Source organism: Mus musculus, chromosome X, assembly GCF_000001635.26.
Source record: "Mus musculus strain C57BL/6J chromosome X, GRCm38.p6 C57BL/6J".
Taxonomy (NCBI): Eukaryota; Metazoa; Chordata; class Mammalia; order Rodentia; family Muridae; genus Mus; species Mus musculus.
This window is the reverse complement of record NC_000086.7, coordinates 34,563,878-34,572,224: the sequence shown is the minus strand read 5'-3', so window position 1 is coordinate 34,572,224 and position 8,347 is coordinate 34,563,878. Positions and strand designations below refer to the sequence as shown.

Here is an 8,347-nt window from a genome sequence, read left to right as displayed (position 1 = left end):
GCACCATTTTGAGAACAACCACAGAATATTCCAGCCCTAAGTCAGCGCCAGATGTCCTGACCACACCCTGATACCACCAAGTTCCTGCTTCCCCATGTAGCTGCTAAAAGAAAAATTTCCACTGCCCCACCCCTCCCGCTGATAAGTACTTGTACTTCCCCTTTTGCTTGTGCATTTCTACTGCCCACCCCTCCTGCCGATAAGTACTTGTACTTCCCCTTTTGCTTGTGCATTTAAGCCTTGGGCCTTTCTCAATACAGTGAAACCTTGATGTTACTCAGACTGCTTCCGTGTGTCATTCATGGCACAAGGTTCTCGTCTCTCTCTACCCCCTATTTGGTTCTTAGGAGAAGGTCCCCTTGAGACCCTCGAATAACTGGATCTGCTGGACTGGTCATAGAAGCTTCGTAAAATTTATACATTTATAAAAAGGATTTAAATAGAATTACCTTATTTTTTTAATTGGTTATTTTCTTTATTTAAATTTTAAATGTTATCCCCCTTCCCAGTTTCCCTTTCATAAACCCCCTGTCCCTTTCCCCTGCCCCCCCCTGCTTCTTCTATGAGAGTGTTCCTCCACCCACCCACCTACCCACTCCCATCTCACTGCCCTAGCATTCCCCTATGCTAGGGCATCAAGCCTTCACAGGACCAAGGGCTTTTTCTCCCATCACCTTATAATGAGAAATATAATGACGCAAATGCTACCAAATAAAACCTGAAGTAGCAGGAATGAATTATAGTTGTTGAGTCATTGGCCAAAGTTACTATAAGTTAACACAGTTTACTTTGATATATAATAGTAAAAAACCTATATGTAATTAGAACAATAATCTACTTTCTTTTTCATTTGCTAGCATCTCAGGAGAAATCTGCAGTGTTCTTTATTTCCTTCCTATCATGTTCACCAATATTAAGTTCCTAGTATGAATTCTTCCAAATCCTATTGTATGATATTAGAAGCAATATCCACTTAAAATATACATAGAGATATTTTGAATTTTTCCATATTTTATCATGTGAGATTGTAGTATATACATTAGTTTATAACTACAAATTGACAAAATAGTTGTAAACTATCTTCCTTGTAACTATATATTATATAGTTCACAGTATGTACCACAATGTACTCAACTATTCTTTTGTAGGATATTATCATTTTTGTTCAGCTACTTTGCTATTATAACCAATGTTGTAATAACAAGTGAATGCAATCTAATACTGACACGTCTAACTCTATTGATTGTCAGAGATGGTGGTGCATATTTGGTACTCTCTCTTGCTACTGAATTCATATATTTTGAATTTACCTGAAGAAGCATGAAGTATATTATCCTATAATGTGGAGTACTATCCTTTAAGACAGTGAAAATTCAGGTGGGAGTGGGTGGGAGGGTGGGAGAAGACCCTCAAAAAAGCAGAGGGAGGGGGATGGGATGGGGGTTTTCGGGGGAAAACCAGGAAAGGGGATAACATTTGAAATGTAAATAAAGAAAATATCCAAGAAAAAAAGAAAAAATTATATATATAAAAAAGACTGTGAAAATTCTTCCTTGTCTGTTTAATATTAATATTCTTCTAAAAAAATAACTCTCTGTGGATGTGTGCAGAGACTTGATGTGCCAGGGTGGGGGGATACCCAGGGATCCCCACCAGCTCAGAGGAGAAAGGGAGGGGGAATGGGAGATAGAATCATGGGAGGGGGTAATGGGGTGGGGGCAGTAAGCAAGGTGTAAAGTGAATAAGTAATAAATAAATAAATAAATAGAAAACCTCTCTTCTATCAAAAAGAAATTATTTTAAAATTATAGAAAATTTGAAAAATGATGTAAATAATACTCTAATATGAGTCAGGCCTAAGTACACACCTTTAATCCCAGCACTCAGACAGCAGAGGCAGGTGGACCTCTGTGAATCTGAGGCCAGCCTAGTAGGCTACACAGTGAGTCTCTGTCTCAAAACAAAACAAAATAAGCAAACAAACAGAAAAACTAAGGTTGTTTCCTTTTAAGTTCCTATAGGAGTAGATGGCAATGATTTTGAGTTCAGTTGTAATAGAAATATACAAAATTTCCTATTGAGTAGAACTGGCCATTATAAACATTTTGTAATACATTAGGTTTTTGTTGTTGTTCTGTTTTATATTTAGTTTTTTGTTTGTTTGCAATTTTGTTTTGAGACAGTTTCTCACTACGTAGCTCACGCTGTCCTGGAACACACTATGTAGACCAATCAGACCTCGAACTTATTGCCTGCTTCTGCCTTCCTAGTGCTGAGATTAAAAGTGTGTTCCACATTTGACTAGTTGTTGTTATAATTTGCTTTTTTTTTTTTAATCTAATGGTCTTTAATTCAGAGAGGCTTCTATGACCTTAATGAGGAGTAAGGGTTACACTTATCTGTGGAGATAAGGACAAATACTTGCAATGTAGTTAGGGATTATGCTGGTTTAGTAAAATGACAGTTGTAGGTTTTCCTCCAAGATCCATGACATCACTAGCTTTGAGCAGATGACTAGGTTTCCAGTACTAGTCATAATTTTCCTCTTGCAGAAAGATTATAATAGTCAGAGAAGCAGGGACTTTTATGAGATGGTGTCTTCTAGTAATGTCAGGAGCTACTACAATCATATAAAGTCTAGAATACAACCAATTTAAGCTATCCCCTATGAGTTTACACATAAATGAGACTCAGACTATGGTTATTTAATTTGGCATTGGTAATTACTGGGGGATCACCCCTAATCTACTAATTGCTGGCCTAGCTACTTCCCTAGCAATGCATCCCAGATACTTGTTGTTTCTTATGGCCATGTGTTCATGGTTCCTCTCCCCCATGGTGGCTTCCTCTTCTCTCCTGTTCTTCCTCTCCTCTTCTCTGTCTCTCTTGCATTCAGGTCACTCCAAACCTTTAATCTTCCAGTAAATGGTTGTAGCTAATTGTATTTAACCTGTAATTTTAAATCAAGGAACAAGGTTTGCACAATAAAGCCAGTAAAGATGAGAATTCACTCATAGACTTAGATCTTTGGGTACAGAATTAGCATTACAATACATAGACCAAACCTCAATCTATACAAAGAACTACAGGCCAAGAAGTGGGAGGAGGGAGGGGAGAGGGGGGGAGGGCATGAGGGGGCTTTTAGGATAGCATTGGAAATGTAAATGAAGAAAATACCTAATTAAAAAAAGAAAAGAGAAAAAATTCAGAGACTGAGAGAAAGCAACATTCACTGCAAAATCAAATTTTACACATTAAAGACAGTAATACAATTAAATAAGCAATTATCATGTATTAGATAAAAAGAAAAACTAGCTTTAAATTATATAATGTCCTCAGAAAACACGAACAGGAAAGGGGGAAATGTAATAATTTTAATATTAAGCTGTGGGGCCTAGGAGTTAAAAGATAAGATTGAAATTGATTTTGTTCTATATGTCAGTCTTAAGAAATTTACATAGCTATAACCACAGTTCTTTTCCAATAGCGTAAAGCCTTAAAGAAGCGGGGGGGGGGGAACCACATCCAATTGAAAGATCAGGGAAAGGTCAGTAAAAATTAGGTTGAAACTAGGTCAAAATGGCAAACAAAGTGCTAGCACATTTCTCCCTTCAAAGTTTCTCCAATGGAAAGAAAAGAGAATTCGGGTACACAGAACAATTTTATCAGTGTATTGGGGGCTAGGTGTATTGTGTTTTTAAAACAAATTCCTGAAAGATGAAAAGCAGATGAAAGGGTCACTGAAAGTGACCCATCCAGCAGGTCCAGTTATTCGAGGGTCTCGAGGGGACCTTCTCCTAAGAACCAAATGGGGGGAGAGAGAGACGGAAACCAAGTACAAGAACGAAATGGAAGCAGTCTGAGTAGCATCAATGTCTCTCTGTATTCAGCAAGGCTTAAATGCACAAGCAAAAGGGGAAGTACTTCTCAGCAGGAGGAATGGGGAAGCAGAAATGCACAAGCAAAAGAGGAAGTACTTCTCAGCAGGAGGGGTGGGGCAGTGGAAATTTTTCTTTTGGCAGTTACAAGGGGAAGCAGGAACTTGGTGGTATCAGGTTACATCTTGTGGTCAGGACATCTGACGCTGATTTAGGGCTGGAATATTCTGTGGTTGTTCTCAGAATGGTGCATCTGTGGCCCCTTTGACCCCCTTTTCTTCTTGGGGAGAGGGGCCCAATTCAGAGATCAAGACAATAGAGTTGTCTTAATAACTCCCAACATGAAAGGATTTAAACTAAAGAAATTAACCAAAGGATATAATTATCGCAGAAAAAAATGGAGGATTCCCCGCCAGGTTAAAAAAGGTTTTGCAAAGACCATGAAGCCAGAACGAATTGATCACCCTGAGTTCATTTCTAGTGGAACAGAACTCTAAAACAGTGGAAGGGGATAGGTAGTAGGGAGGGGACTCTTTGCAGGGAGGAAGCTGGTCTCTGGGAAAGGAGAGGGAACTATTATTGCTGAAGCCTTTGGCTGAATCTCAAGGTGGCAAAGGATCTTGGCCTCCAGAGAGCTAAGCTGAAGGACCCGGGAGCACACCAGCAGCACCAGGACACCAGCAACAGTCACTTCATCTGCCCAGTCACGGGCTCACACAACTCTTGCCTCCTGCAGCAGGAGGATCTTTCTTTCTCACCTCTGGCAAGCTCTCCCTGGGCTGGACTCCTTCACCTCTCCTCAGGCTTTTAGCAGAAGTGGCCACAAGGTGTCCAGAGCCCCTCTGGCAGCCACTATCTCTGGCAGTAGGACACTAGAAAGTGCAGGCTAAAAGGTGGGCATCCTGGAGCAGTGGTGGTGGTGGAGGGGGATGGGACTGAGCCCCCCAGGAGAAACAAAGTAGCAGTGGGAACCCCTGCACAGGGGAAGACAAAGGGGAAGAGTTGGGAGGGGGGATCTGCAGTGAGCAGCAGAAACTGGGGATGTCCTTCAGAGCCAGACTGAGGTTCTGGAAAGAACAAGGTGGAGCCCGGAGGTGGGTACCTGGAAGCAGCCAGGAAAAACAGAGGGGACTGGGGGCAGCAGGCATGGAAGCTCAGGACACTAAAATGAAGGGAGAAGAGGCACTTTAAAGCTCTTCCTGACTTCCAAACAGATTTGCAACTATCCTATGGGGGCAGGGCTCTAGACTCAGCAGAGCACCTAGTATCTGGGAAAAGAACAGCCAGTTACTGAGGAGAGTCTCTTGTTCCCCTTTTGGGGAATTCCTGATTCTATTGGACACCAGCCAACAGCTTTGCCACCCTCTAGTACTTCCTTCACAGGGGCCCTAGGGAACCGCAGAGACAGCACCACACAACCAGGTGCCAGGGCAGGTTTCATGCTTCATCCTCAGGTTCTTGGCAACAGCAGTTAGGAACCAGCAAAAAGCATGGAGGCACTCACTGGGAAAAGTTCATCATTTACCCCCATAGTCAACTGTCTCTCCCCCTTTCACACTGCAGCCTTGGAGCCCTCCAGGACCGAGGAAGCAGAAGGGCAGGAAAGCTGCATAACAGGACATGGAAAGTTCAAAACTGACCAAGAAAAGAGCTGGTCGGAAGAGGCAGAGGAGCAGATCTCCAGCCCTGCCCCAAAGGAACATTGTGGGCTGCAGAATTTCTCATGAGAGGAAAGAAGGAGATGAGCATATCACACAGTGGAAAGGGACTGTGCTGGATCAAGTGCCTATAAACCCCTCCCTATACCTGGAGAAATATGATGATGGGATTGACTGCATGTATGGGCTGGAATTTCACACAGATAAGAGGGTATTGTCCCTAAAAGTTCTTTCTGACAAAGTGGCATCATCCCGAGTCACTGATGCCAGCCTTGCTGATGCCATAATTGGCAAAGCAGTTAATCATCTATTTGAGGGTGAGCATGGCTCTAAGGACGAGTGGAGTGGGATGGTCCTGGGACTAGTGCCTATCTTGGATAGCAACTTTTATATTACTTATGAGAGAGATCCTGTATTATACATACCAGCTTCTGGATGATTATAAAGAGGGTGACCTCCTTATTGTGGAGGTGTTCAGTGATCTCCCTCCTTTAGACATCGACCTGGAGCTTGTGAATGGCCTGATAGGAAAACACGTGGAATACACCAAAGATGACCGCTCCAGGAGGGTCAGAATGGTCATTCACCAGGTTGAAGCCAAGCCTACTGTACTTCATCAAGTTTGAAGATGATTTCCATATCTATCTCTACGACCTGGTAAAACACTTCTAACCATTTGTTACTGCATTATCAAAACTACAGAAATAAAGTTAATTTCTTTGGAAATAAAGTTGAAATTGTAATTTCCAGATGGGCTCAGGTTGCTGTTCTAGAATGTGTCCTGGGCTCAATGCAAACATACCAGTTTTCCTGAAGAATGCAGGCTTCTGTGGGTATGGCATGCTGTCTGAAGCACTCTGCTGGGTGTGTTTGGTGAGTGGAAAACGGACGGATGGAGCAGCTGTCAATTCAGCCTGTGAGAAAAGTGAGCTAGTATCATAAGCGGTCATCTAAAAATGGAATGGGACTTATCTGGTCAGGTCTTGGTCGGGAGAGGAGAAGGAACAGGAGATGGGTGGTGGAGGAGGGGGCAGAATGATATGACTGCCCAAAGAGAGGTGGAAGGAAACCAAAGAGAGAGGAGTGGCAGAGAGAGGCTCCCTGGAAGAGGAACAGAGTGAAGAAAGAAACAGATTGGGAAGAGGTGTGGAAGCAGGGTGAGGCATGGTGGCACCTTCTGGCTTTCAGGAAAACTAAGGAATTCAGGAAGAAGGATACACACAGCAGTGTAAAGAGGTATACAGCAAGGGTGGGCAGGGTGAGACAATCAGAGAGGACCCTGAGGACAGGCTCAAGGACCTGGGAATCCAGAAGGACCGATGCATACCTAGTGATGGAGACATTAAAGAGGTAACCCTGGGAGAAGCAATTCCAAGAAGAAAGGCTGTATCTGGGTGGTGAGAGATAAGGTAGAATGGTGGGTAGGTTTGGGGGGTAGGGGAGCCCGAAGGCCCAGGGAAAAAATGGCCTTGTGAGGGCATGCAGGTGCACTGAAGGGACACTAAAGGCCATTTCAACAGGGACTACTTGGACAGTTTCAACCACAAATCAACATTGCATATATCTCAGGCCTTTCTTTTTCAGAGTCTGTGATAGCCAGCAGCCTGAAAAAGCTAGTAAGAGTTCCTAGCTTGCTCTGGGCAAAGGACAAGTAATTTTTCTGGGAAATGGTCCCTTACTGGATCCAGTAATAGCAGTTTTGTCACTGTCCTTTTCCTGCTGGAATTAACCTTGCTTTCCTAGGGGGGGAGGGGACGTCTGCTGATTGTGCCTCATGTCTCCACGATATAGAGAGAACTAGCCTGTTCATGTTCTGTCACAGCTGCCTGAAGCCACAGGTGGCTCCATTCCTTGCCCAGGCAAAGGGAAGCTGCCCTTTCTGGTTAGACTCCCTACAAAACCTATAGCTCCTGACACCTTCTAGGTATCTTTTATTCAAACAAGTTTTCCCTTTCTTCTAAAACTGAGAGCTAACCATGAAGGAAATGTGTGTACCTCTCTGAAATGGAAACTTAAGGGTTCTTTGGACAGTCAGTTCTGTTCTATGGTGTTTGTTTAAGGCAAACAAATGAAAGAACATTTTACTGAAGCTGACACAGGTGAAAGGATGTTCTGCTAAACAAGCACATGAAAGGATGATGTGTGATGAGGGGCTCTTCACCAATGAAATGTGTGTGTTGGTCTGCCTTACATTTTGTAGTTAAACTTTGGTTGTTGGGACTCTATGGGGAGAAACTCACTGGAGAACTTCTGGTGGTGTCCTTTGGCTTCTTACCACCTCTGAGGTCTCCAACTGATGGTCACAGTTATGTCAGCTGAGGGAGACTCATGCTGAGACAAGAAACATGCTGTGGCAAGGCCCATAGACATGTGATGTTTGAAGGAATTATAAGAAGGGCTAGATGGACAGGGAAGGTGGCTGAACTTGACTTACTTACATAGCTAAACACTTCTTGATCTTGTGCCTTTGCTGATGGTGTTTTCTTGAGAGAGGCACAGTGGGGAACTTTCCTTGGGGTTCTCTTGGTCCTGATCCCTCTTGCTGACTCATGCCAAGGCTGAGGCCTGGCTCTCTCTGCTAGTTAGTGTCACTGATACTGATTCAGGTTTGCTAGCCCAACTCTATAGAACTGGACTGCTGGTTTATCCATGAAGTGTTTGGGAGTAGACTGAGGTGCAGTTGCTGACATGTGAACTGAACTACTGATTTCCAGAAAATATAGATGGAAGTTGCTCCAAAGAACTATTCCTAAACAGGTGCACTTCCCCTGTATCCTTTCTTTTCTGCTACCACTGCTGGGTGGTGGTCTA

The 8,347-nt window shown here is 43.2% G+C and overlaps 1 pseudogene; it reads left to right on the top strand.

Annotated features, from left to right (window-relative positions):
* Nucleotides 1-5,498: 5,498 nt before the first annotated feature.
* Nucleotides 5,499-6,208, top strand: Gm21620 (annotated as a pseudogene).
* The last annotated feature ends 2,139 nt before the right edge of the window (nt 6,209-8,347 follow it).